This window comes from Schistocerca gregaria, unplaced genomic scaffold (assembly GCF_023897955.1).
Source record: "Schistocerca gregaria isolate iqSchGreg1 unplaced genomic scaffold, iqSchGreg1.2 ptg000251l, whole genome shotgun sequence".
Lineage (NCBI taxonomy): Eukaryota > Metazoa > Arthropoda > Insecta > Orthoptera > Acrididae > Schistocerca > Schistocerca gregaria.
The window spans coordinates 10,841,347-10,853,974 of NW_026061759.1; positions in this window are offsets into that span (position 1 = coordinate 10,841,347).

Here is a 12,628-nt window from a genome sequence, read left to right on the forward strand (position 1 = left end):
ATTCAATAATCGATAACTAAAACTTGAATTGTACTACTTCTTACTCACTATTACATCAATTTAGGAGATTCATCTGTGTTCTACTATGGTGCTTTTAGTGTCTCCGCATACCGCAGCACACGATATAGCTTTGCAGACGATAAATGTAACCGTTTCAGAGAGAAGAGCGGCCAATGTGACGATCTGGCTTTAAGTCGATTCGATAACAAATGCCAAAAGCGGACGGATTTCTCACGTTTATACTACATATGAACACTTTTCAGATTCTACCGTGCAATGCGGCAGGTAGTCCTCCTTTCATGCAAAATCTATAGGTCCTAGCTCATGTCCAAGGCACCATAGAAAGGTAAAAAGGCAATAATCCATAACTAAAACTTGAACTGTAGTACTTCTTACTGACTATTACATCAACTTCGAAGCTTCATCTGTGTTCGACAATGGTGTTTTTATTGTCTCCGCATACCGCAGCACGCGACATAGCTTTGCAGACGATTTAACCGTTTCAGAGAGCAGAGCGGCCAATGTGACGATCTGGCTTTAAGTCGATTCGATAACAAATGACGAAAACTTACGGATATCACAGGTTTTTACTACATATGAACACTTTTCACATTCTCCCGTGGAACGCGGCTGCTAGTCCTCCTTTGGTGCAAAATCGTAAGGTCCTACCTCATGTCCAAGGCACCAAAGCCGGCTAAAAATTCAATAATCGATAACTAAAACTTGAATTGTTCTACTTCTTACTGGCTATTACATCAAATTAGAAGCTTCATCTGTGTTCTACTGTTGTGCTTTTAGTGTCTCCGCATACAACAGCACGCGATATAGCTTTGCAGACGACAAATGTAACCGTCTCAGAGAGAAGACCGGCCAATGTGACGATCTCGCTTCAAGTCGATTCGATAACAAATGACGAAAACGGACTGATTTTTCAGGTTTGTACTACATATGAACACTTTTCACATTCTCCCATGCAACGCGGCTGCTACTCATCCTCTCATGCAAAATTTTAAGGTCCTACCTCATGTCCAAGGCACCATAAAAGGGTAAAAAGTCAATAATCCATAAATAAAACTTGAATTGTACTACTTCTTACTGGCTATTACATGAACTTAGAAGCTTCATCTGTGTTCTACTATGGTGTTTTTAGCGTCTCCGCATACCGCAGCACGCGACATAGCTTTGCAGCCGATAAATGTATCCGTTTCAGAGAGAAGAGCGGCCAATGTGGATCTGGCATAAAGTCGATTCGATAACAAATGACGAAAACTTACGGATTTCTCATGTTTTTACTACATATGAACACTTTTCACATTCACCCATGCAACGCGGCTGCTAGTCTTTCTTTCCTGCAAAATCTTAAGGTAGTAGCTCATGTCCAAGGCAACTAATCCGGCTAAAAAGTCAATAATCGATAACTAAAACTGGAATTCTACTATTTCTTACTTTTTATTACATCAACTTAGAAGCTTCATCTGTGTTCTACAATGGTGCTTTTAGTGTCTTATCATACCGCAGCACGCTACATAGCTTTGCAGACGATAAATACAACCGTTTCAGAGAGGAGAGCGGCCAATGTGACGATCTGGCTTTAAGTAGATTAGATAATAAATGACGGAAACGGACGGATTTCTCAGGTATATATTACATATGAATACTTTTCACATTCTACCGTGCAACGCGGCTGCTAGTCCTCCTTTAATGCTAAATCTTTAGGTCCTAGCTCATGCCCAAAGAACCAAAGGCGGCTAAAATGTCAATAATCGGAACCTAAAACATGAATTGATCTATTTCTTACTGGCTATTACATCAACTTAGAAGCTTCGTCTGTATTCTACTATGGTGCTTTTAGTGTCTCCGCATACCGCAGCACGCAACACACCTTTGCAGACGATAAATGTAACCGTTTCAGGCAGAAGAGCAGATAATGTGATGTTCTGGCATCAGGTCGATTCGATAACAAATGACGAAAATGGACGGATTTCTCAGGTTTTTACTACATATGAACACTTTTCACATTCTCCCTTGCAACGCGGCAGCAAGTGCTCCTTTGATGCAAAATCTTAAGGTCCTAGCTCATGTCCAAGGCACCAAAGAAGGGTAAAAAGTCAATATTCGATAATTAAAACTTGAATTGTTCTAGTTCTTACTGGCTATTACATAAACTTAGAAGCTTCATCTGTGTTCTACTATCGTGCTTTTAGTGTCTCCGCATACCGCACAACTGTTTCAGAGAGAAGAGCGGCCAATGTGACGATCTGGCTTTAAGTCGATTCGATAACAAATGACGAAAATGGACGGATTTCTCAGGTTTATACTAAATATGAACACTTTTCACATTCTACCGTGCAACGCGGCTGCTAGTCCTCCTTTCATGCAAAATCTTAAGGTCCTAGCTCATGTCCAAGGCACCAAAGAAGTGTAAAAAGTCAATAATCGATAACTAAAACTTCAATTGTACTACTTCTTACTGGCTATTACATCAACTTCGAAGCTTCATCTGTGTTCTACAATGGTGTTTTTTGTGTCCGCATACCGCAGCACGCGACATAGCTTTGCAGACGATAAATGTAACCGTTTCAGAGAGAAGAGCGGCCAATGTGACGATCTGGCTTTAAGTCGATTCGATAACAAATGACGAAAAAGGACGGATTTCGCAGGTTTTTACTACATATGAACACTTTTCACATTCTCCCATGCAACGCGGCTGCTAGTCCTCCTGTCATGCAAAATCTTAAGGTCCTAGCTCATGTCCAAGGCACCAAAGAAAGGCAAAAAGTCAATAATCGATAACTAAAACTTGAACTGTACTACTTCTTACTGGCTATTACATCAACTTAGAAGCTTCGTCTGTGTTCTACTATGGTGCTTTTAGTGTCTCCGCATACCGCAGCACGCAACACACCTTTGCAGACGATAAATGTAACCGTTTCAGAGAGAAGAGCGGCCAATGTGACGATCTGGCGTTAAGTCGATTCGATAACAAATGATAAAAACGGACGGATTTATCAGGTTTATACTACATATAAACACTTTACACATTCTCCCTTGCAACGCGGCTTCTAGTCCTCCTATGATGCAAAATCGTACGGTCATAGCTCATGTCCAAGGCACCAAAGAAGGGTAATAAGTAAATAATCCGTAACTAAAACTTGAATTCTACTACTTCTTACTGGTTATTACATCAACTTAGAAGGTTTATCTGTGTTCTACAATGGTGCTTTTAGTGCCTACGCATACTGCAGCACGATACATAGCTTTGCAGACGATAAATGTAACCGTTTCAGAGAGAAGAGCGGCCAATGTGACGATCTGGCTTGAAGTCGATTCGATAACAAATGACGAAAACGGAGGGATTTCTCAGGTTTATACTACATATGAGCACTTTTCACATTCTGCCTTGCAATGCGGCTGCTGGCCCTCCTTTGGTGCAAAATCTTAAGGTCCTAGCTAATGTCCAAGGCACCAAAGCCGGCTACAAAGTCAATAATCGATTACTAAAACTTGAATGTTACTATATCTTACAGGCTATTACAACATAGAACCTTTGTCTGTGTTCTACTATGGTGCTTTCAGGGTCTCCGCATACCGCAGCACGCGACATAGCTTTCAAGACGATAAATGTAACCGTTTCAGACAGAAGAGCAGATAATGTGATGTTCTGGCATTAGGTCGATTCAATAACAAATGACTAAAATAGACGGATTTCTCAGGTTTAAACTACATATGAACACTTTTCACATTATCCCGTGCAACGTGGCTGCTAGTCCTCCTTTCATGCAAAATCTTAAGGTCCTAGCTCATGTCCAAGGCAATAAATTAGGGAAAAAAGTCAATAATCGATAACTAATACTTGAATTCTACTACTTCTTACTGTCTATTACATCAACTTAGAAGCTTCATCTGTGATCTACTATGGTGCTTTTAGTGTCCCGCATACCGCAGCACGCGACATAGCTTGGCAGACGATAAATGTAACCGTTTCAGAGAGAAGAGCGGCCAATGTGACGATCTGGCTTTAAGTCGATTAGATAACAAATGACGAAAACGGACGGATTTCTCAGGTTTATACTACAAATGAACACTATTCAATTCTGCCTTGCAACGCGCCTGCTAGTCCTCCTTTGGTGCAAAATCTTAAGGTCGTAGCTCATGTCCAAGGCCCCAAAGCAGACTAAAAATTCAATAATCGATAGCTAAAACTTGAATTGTACTACTTCTTACTCACTATTACATCAATTTAGGAGATTCATCTGTGTTCTACTATGGTGCTTTTAGTGTCTCCACATATCGCAATACGCGACATTGCTTTGCAGACGATAAAAATAACCGTTAAAGAGAAGATTGTCCAATGTGACGATCATTCATTAAATTTATTCGATAACAAATGACGAAAGCGGACGGATTTCTCAGGTTTATACTACATATGAATACTTTTCACATTGTGCCTTGCAACGCGCCTGCTAGTCCTCCTTTGGTGCAAAATCTTAAGGTCCTAGCCCATGTCCAAGGTACCAAAGCCAGCTAAAACGTCAATAATCGATAACTAAAACTTGAATTGTACTACTTCTTACTGGCTATTACATCAACTTAGAAGCTTCATCTGTGTTCAACTGTGTTGCTTTTAGTGTCTCCGCATATCGAAGCACGCGACATAGCTTTGCAGACGATAAATGTAACCGTTTCAGAAAGAAGAGCGGCCAATGTGACGATCTGGCTTTAAGTCGATTAGATAACAAATGACGAAAACGGACGGATTTCCCAGGTTTTTAATACATATGAACAGTGTCCCCTTGCACCTCGGCTGCTAGTCCACCTTTGGTGCAAAATCTTATGGTCCTAGCTCATGTTCAAAGCACCAAAGCCGGCTAAAAATTCAGTAATTGATAACAAAACTTGAATTGTTCTACTACTTACTGGCTATTAAATCAACTTAGAAGCTTCATCTGTGTTCCACTATGGTGCTTTTAGTGTCTCCGCATACCGCAGCACGCGACATAGCTTTGCAGACGATAAATGTAACCGTTTCAGACAGAAGAGCGGCCAATGTGACGATCTGGCTTTAAGTCGATTAGATAACAAATGACGAAAACGGACGGATTTCTCAGGTTTTTACTACATATGAACACTTTTCACATTCTCCCGTGCAACGTGGCTGCTAGTCCTCCTTTCATGCAAAATCTTAAGGTCCTAGCTCATGTCCAAGGCAATAAATTAGGGAAAAAAGTCAATAATCGATAACTAAAACTTGAATTCTACTACTTCTTACTGTCTATTACATCAACTTAGAAGCTTCATCTGTGATCTACTATGGTGCTTTTAGTGTCCCGCATTCCGCAGCACGCGACATAGCTTGGCAGACGATAAATGTAACCGTTTCAGAGAGAAGAGCGGCAAATGTGACGATCTGGCTTTAAGTCGATTCGATAACAAATGACGAAAACGGACGGATTTCTCAGGTTTTTACTACATATGAACTCTTTTCACACTCTCCCGTGCAACGCGGCTGCTGGACCTCCCTTCATGCAAAATCTTAAGGTCCTAGCTCTTGTCCAAGGCACCAAAGCCGGCTAAAAATTTAATAATCGATAACTAAAACTTGAATTGTACTACTTCTTACTGTCTATTACATCAACTTAGAAGCTTCATCTGTGTTCTACTGTGGTGCTTTTAGTGTCTCCACATATCGCAATACGCGACATTGCATTGCAGACGATAAAAATAACCGTTAAAGAGAAGACTGTCCAATGTGACGATCATTCATTAAATTTATTCGATAACAAATGACGAAAGCGGACGGATTTCTCAGGTTTATACTACATATGAATACTTTTCACATTCTGCCTTGCAACGCGCCTGCTAGTCCTCCTTTGGTGCAAAATCTTAAGGTCCTAGCCCATGTCCAAGGCACCAAAGCCAGCTAAAACGCCAATAATCGATAACTAAAACTTGAATTGTACTACTTCTTACTGGCTATTACATCAACTTCGAAGCTTCATATGTGTTCTACTGTGGTGCTTTTAGTGTCTCCGCATATCGAAGCACGCGACATAGTTTTGCAGACGATAAATGTAACCGTTTCAGAGAGAAGAGCGGCCAATGTGACGATCTCGCTTTAAGTCGATTCGATAACAAATGTCGAAAACGGACGGGTTTCTCAGGTTTTTACTACATATGAACACTTTTCACATTCTCCCTTGCAACGCGGCTGCTAGTCCTCCTTTCACGCAAAATCATAAGGTCCTACCTCATGTCCAAGGCCCCAAAGCCGGCTACAAAGTCAATATTCGATAATTAAAACTTGAAAGTTACTACTTCTTTCTGGCTATTACATCAACTTAGAAGCTTCATCTGTGTTCTACTTTGGTGCTTTTAGTGTCTCCGCATACCGCAGCACGCGACATAGCTTTGCAGACGATAAATGTAACCGTTTCAGAGAGAAGAGCGGCCAATGTGACGATCTGGCTTTAAGTCGATTAGATAACAAATGACGAAAACGGACGGATTTCTCAGGTTTATACTACAAATGAACACTATTCAATTCTGCCTTGCAACGCGCCTGCTAGTCCTCCTTTGGTGCAAAATCTTAAGGTCGTAGCTCATGTCCAAGGCCCCAAAGCCGACTAAAAATTCAATAATCGATAATTAAACTTGAATTGTACTACTTCTTACTCACTATTACATCAATTTAGGAGATTCATCTGTGTTCTACTATGGTGCTTTTAGTGTCTCCGCATACCGCAGCACACGATATAGCTTTGCAGACGATAAATGTAACCGTTTCAGAGAGAAGAGCGGCCAATGTGACGATCTGGCTTTAAGTCGATTCGATAACAAATGACGAAAACGGACGGATTTCCCAGGTTTTTAATACATATGAACAGTGTCCCCTTGCAACTCGGCTGCTAGTCCACCTTTGGTGCAAAATCTTAAGGTCCTAGCTCATGTCCAAAGCACCAAAGCCGGCTAAAAATTCAGTAATTGATAACAAAACTTGAATTGTACTACTACTTACTGGCTATTAAATCAACTTAGAAGCTTCATCTGTGTTCCACTATGGTGCTTTTAGTGTCTCCGCATACCGCAGCACGCGACATAGCTTTGCAGACGATAAATGTAACCGTTTCAGACAGAAGAGCGGCCAATGTGACGATCTGGCTTTAAGTCGATTAGATAACAAATGACGAAAACGGACGGATTTCTCAGGTTTTTACTACATATGAACGCTTTTCACATTCTCCCGTGAAACGTGGCTGCTAGTCCTCCTTTCATGCAAAATCTTAAGGTCCTAGCTCACGTCCACGGCAATAAAGTATGGAAAAAAGTCAATAATCGATAACTAAAACTTAAATTGTACTTCTTCTTACTGTCTATTTCTTCAACTTAGAAGCTTCTTCTGTGTTCTACTATGGTGCTTTTAGTGTCTCCGCATATCGCAGCACGGGACATAGCTTTGCAGACGATAAATGTAACCGTTTCAGAGAGAAGAGCGGCCAATGTGACGATCTCGCTTTATGTCGATTCGATAACAAATGTCGAAAACGGATGGATTTCTCAGGTTTTTACTACATATGAACACTTTTCACATTCTCCCTTGCAACGCGGCTGCTAGTCCTCCTTTCACGCAAAATCATAAGGTCCTACCTCATATCCAAGGCCCCAAAGCCGGCTACAAAGTCAATATTCGATAATTAAAACTTGAATGGTACTACTTCTTACTGGCTATTACATCAACTTAGAAGCTTCATCTGAGTTCTATTATGGTGCTTTTAGTGTCCAAGCATACCGCAGCACGCGACATAGCTTTGCAGACGATGAATGTAACCGTTTCATAGAGAAGAGCGGCCAATGTGACGATCTGGCTTTAAGACGATTCGATAACGAATGACGTAAACCGACGGATTTCTCCGGTTTTTACTACATATGAACACTTTTCACATTCTCCCCTGCAACTCGGCTGCTAGTCCTCCTTTGGTGCAAAATCTTAAGGTCCTACCTCATGTCCAAGGCACCAAAGCCGGCTAAAAATTCAATAATCGATAACTAAAACTTGAATTGTTCTACTTCTTACTGGCTATTATATCAAATTAGAAGCTTCATCTGTGTTCTACTGTTGTGCTTTTAGTGTCTCCGCATACAACAGCACGCGATATAGCTTTGCAGACGACAAATGTAACCGTCTCAGAGAGAAGACCGGCCAATGTGACGATCTCGCTTCAACTCGATTCGATAACAAATGACGAAAACAGACGGATATCTCAGGTTTATACTACATATGAACACTTTTCACATTCTACCTTGCCACTCAGGTGCTAGTCCTCATTTCATGCATAATCTTAAGGACCTAGCTCAAGTGCAAGGCACCAAACCAAGCTAAAAAGTCTATAATCGATACCTAAAACTTGAATAGTACTACTTCTTACTGGCTATTACATCAACTTAAAGTTTCATCTGTGTTCTACTATGGTGCTCTTAGTGTCTCCGCATACCGCAGCACGCGACATAGCTTTGCAGACGATAAGTACAACCGTTTCAGAGAGAAGAGCGGCCAATGTACGATCTGGCTTTAAGTCGATTCGATAACAAATGACGAAAACGGACGGATTTCTCAGGTTTTTACTACATATGAACACTTTTCACATTCTCCCGTGGAACGCGGCTGCTAGTCCTCCTTTCATGCAAAACCTTAAGTACCCAGCTCACGTCCAAGGCACCAAAGAAGGGTAATAAGTCAATAATCGATACCTAAAACTTGATTTGTACTACTTCTTACTGGCTATTACATCAACTTAGAAGCTTTATCTGTGTTCTACTATGGTGCTTTTAGTGTCTCCGCATACCGCAGCACGCGACATAACTTTGCAGTCGACAAATTCAAAAAGCTGCAGAGAGGAGAGCGGCTAATGTGACGATCTGGCTTTATGTCGATTTGATAACAAATGACGAAACCGGACGGATTTCTCAGGTTTTTACTACATATGAACACTTTTCCCATTTTCCAATGCAACGCGGCTGCTAGTCCTCCTTTCATGCAAAATCTTAAGGTCCTAGACCATGTCCAAGGCACCTAAGAAGGGTAAAAAGTCAATAATCCATAAATAAAACTTGATTGTACTACTTCTGACTGGCTATAACATCAACTTAGAAGGTTTACCTGTGTTCTACTATGGTGCTTTTAGTGTCTCCGCATACCGCAGCACGCAACATAGCATTGAAGACGATAAATGTAAACGTTTCAGATAGATGTGCGGCCAATGTGACGATCTGGCTTTAAGTCGATTTGATAACAAATGACGAAAACGGACGGATTTCTCAGGGTTTTACTACATATGAACACTTTTCACATTCTCCCGTTTAATACGGCTGCAAGTCCTCCTTTCATGCAAAACCTTAAGTTCCTAGCTCGCGTCCAAGGCGCCAAAGAAAGTTAAAAAGTCAATAATCGATACCTAAAACTTGAATTGTACTACTTCTTACTGGCTATTACATCAACTTAGAAGCTTTATCTGTGTTCTACTATGGTGCTTTTAGTGTCTCCGCATACCGCAGCACGCGACATAACTTTGCAGACGATAAGTACAACCGTTTCAGGGAGAAGAGCGGCCAATGTGTCGATCTGGCTTTAAGTCGATTCGATAACAAATGACGAAAACGGACGGATTTCTCAGGTTTTTACTACATATGAAAACTTTTCACATTCTCCCATGCCACGCGGCTGCTAGTCCTCCTTTCATGCAAAATCTTAAGGTCGTAGCCCATGTCCATGGCACCAAAGAAGGGTAAAAAGTCAATAATCGATAACTAAAACTTGAATTGTACTACATCTTACTGGCTATTACATTAACTTAGAAGTTTCATCTGTGTTCTACTAAGGTGCTTTTAGTGTCTTCGCATACCGCAGCACGCCACATAGCTTTGCAGACGATAAAGTTAACCGTTTCAGACAGAAGAGCGGCCAATGTGACTATCTAGCTTTAACTCGATTCGATAACAAATGACGAAAACGGACGGATTTCTCAGGGTTTTACTACATATGAACACTTTTCACATTCTCCCGTTTAATACGGCTGCTAGTCTTCCTTTCATGCAAAACCTTAAGTTCCTAACTCACATCCAAGGCACCAAAGAAAGTTAAAAAGTCAATAATCGATACCTAAAACTTGAATTGTACTACTTCTTGCTGGCTATTACATCAACTTAGAAGCTTTATCTGTGTTCTACTATGGTGCTTTTAGTGTCTCCGCATACCGCAGCACGCGACATAACTTTGCAGACGATAAGTACAACCGTTTTAGAGAGAAGAGCAGCCAATGTGACGATCTGGCTTTAAGTCGATTCGATAACATATGACTAAAACGGACGGATTTCTCAGGTTTTTACTACATATGAAAACTTTTCACATTCTCCCATACCACGAGGCTGCTAGTCCTCCTTTAATGCAAAATCTTAAGGTCGTAGCCCATGTCCATGGCACCAAAGAGGCGTAAAAAGTCATTAATCGATAACTAAAACTTGAATTGTACTACTTCTTACTGGCTATTACATCAAATTAGAAGCTTCATCTGTGTTCTACTATGGTGCTTTTAGTGTCTCTGCAAACCTCAGCACACGACATAGCTTTGCAGATGATAAATGTAACCGTTTCAGACAGAAGATAGGCCAATGTGACGATCTGGCTTTAAGTCGATTCGATAACAAATGACGGAAACGGACGGATTTCTCAGGTTTATACTATATATGAACACTTTTCACATTCTCCCTTGCAACGCGGCTGCTAGTCATCCTTTGATGCAAAATCTTAAGGTCCTAGCTCATGTCCAAGGCGCCAAAGAAGGGTAAAAAGTCAATAATCCATAACTAAAACTTGAATTGTACTACTTCTTACTTTCTATTACATCAACTTAGAAGCTTCATCTGTGTTCTACTATGGTGCTATTAGTGTCCAAGCATACCGCAGCACGCGACATAGCTTTGCAGACGATGAATGTAACCGTTTCAGAGTGGAGAGCGGATAATGTGACGATCTGGCTTTAAGTCGATTCGATAACAAATGACGAAAACGGACGGATTTTTCAGGTTTTTACTACATATGAACACTTTTCACATTCTCCCGTTTAATACGGCTGCTAGTCCTCCTTTCATGCAAAACCTTAAGTTCTTAGCTCACGTCCAAGGCACCAAAGAAAGTTAAAAAGTCAATAATAGATACCTAAAACTTGAATTGTACTACTTCTTACTGGCTATTACATCAACTTAGAAGCTTTATCTGTGTTCTACTAGAGTGCTTTTAGTGTCTCCGCATTCCGCAGCACGCGACATAACTTTGCAGTCGATAAATTCGACAGCTTTAGAGAGAAGAGCGGCTAATGTGACGATCTGGCTTTAACTCAATTCGATAGCAGATGACGAAAAGGGACGGATTTCTCAGGTTTTTACTACATATGAACCCTTTTCACATGCTCCCGTTTAATGCGGCTGCTAGTCCTCCTTTCATGCAAAATGTTAAGTTACTAGCTCACGTCCAAGGAACCAAAGACGGGTAAAAAGTCAATAATGGATAACTAAAACTGGAATTGTACTACTTCTTACTGGCTATTACATTAACTTAGAAGCTTTATCTGCGTTCTACTATCGTGCTTTTAGTGTCTCTGCATACCTCAGCACACGACGTAGCTTTGCAGACGATAAATGTAACCGTTTCAGACAGAAGAGCGGCCAATGTGACGATCTGGCTTTAAGTCGATTCGATAACAAATGACGAAAACGGACGGATTTCTCAGGTTTTTACTACATGTGAACACTTTTCACATCCTCCCGTGTAACGCGGCTGCTAGTCCTCCTTCCATGCAAAATCTTAAGGTCCTAGCCCATGTCCAAGGCTCCAAGGAAAGGTAAAAAGTCAATAATCCATAAATAAAACTTGAATTGTACTACTTCTTACTGGCTATTACATCAACTTAGAAGCTTTATCTGTGTTCTACTATGATGCTTTTAGTGTCTCCGCATACCGCAGCACGCGACATAACTTTGCAGACGATAAGTACAACCGTTTCAGAGAGAGGAGCGGCCAATGTGACGATCTGGCTTTAAGTCGATTCGATAACAAATGACGAAAACGGACGGATTTCTCAGGTTTTTACTACATATGAACACTTTTCACATTCTCCCGTGCAACGCGGCTGCTAGTTCTCCTTCCATGCAAAATCTTAACGTCCTAGCTCATGTCCAAGGCACGAAAGAAGGGTGAAAAGTCAATAATCGATAATTAAAACTTGAATTGTAACACTTGTTACTGTGTATCACACCAACGTAGAAGCTTCATCTGTGATATACTATTGTGCTTTTAGTGTCTCCGCATGCCGCAGCACGCGACATAGCTTTGCAGACGATAAATGTAACCGTTTTAGAGACAACAGCGGCCATTGTAACGATCTGGATATAATTCGATTGGACAACAAATGACGAAAACGGACGGATATCTCAGGTTTTTTCTAGATTGAACACTTTTTACATTCTCACGTGAACGGTGCTGCTAGTGCTCCGTTCATGGAAAATCGTAAGGTTCGAGCTAATGCCCAAGGCACCAAAGAAGGGCTTTAAGTCGATTCAGTAACAAATGACGTAAATG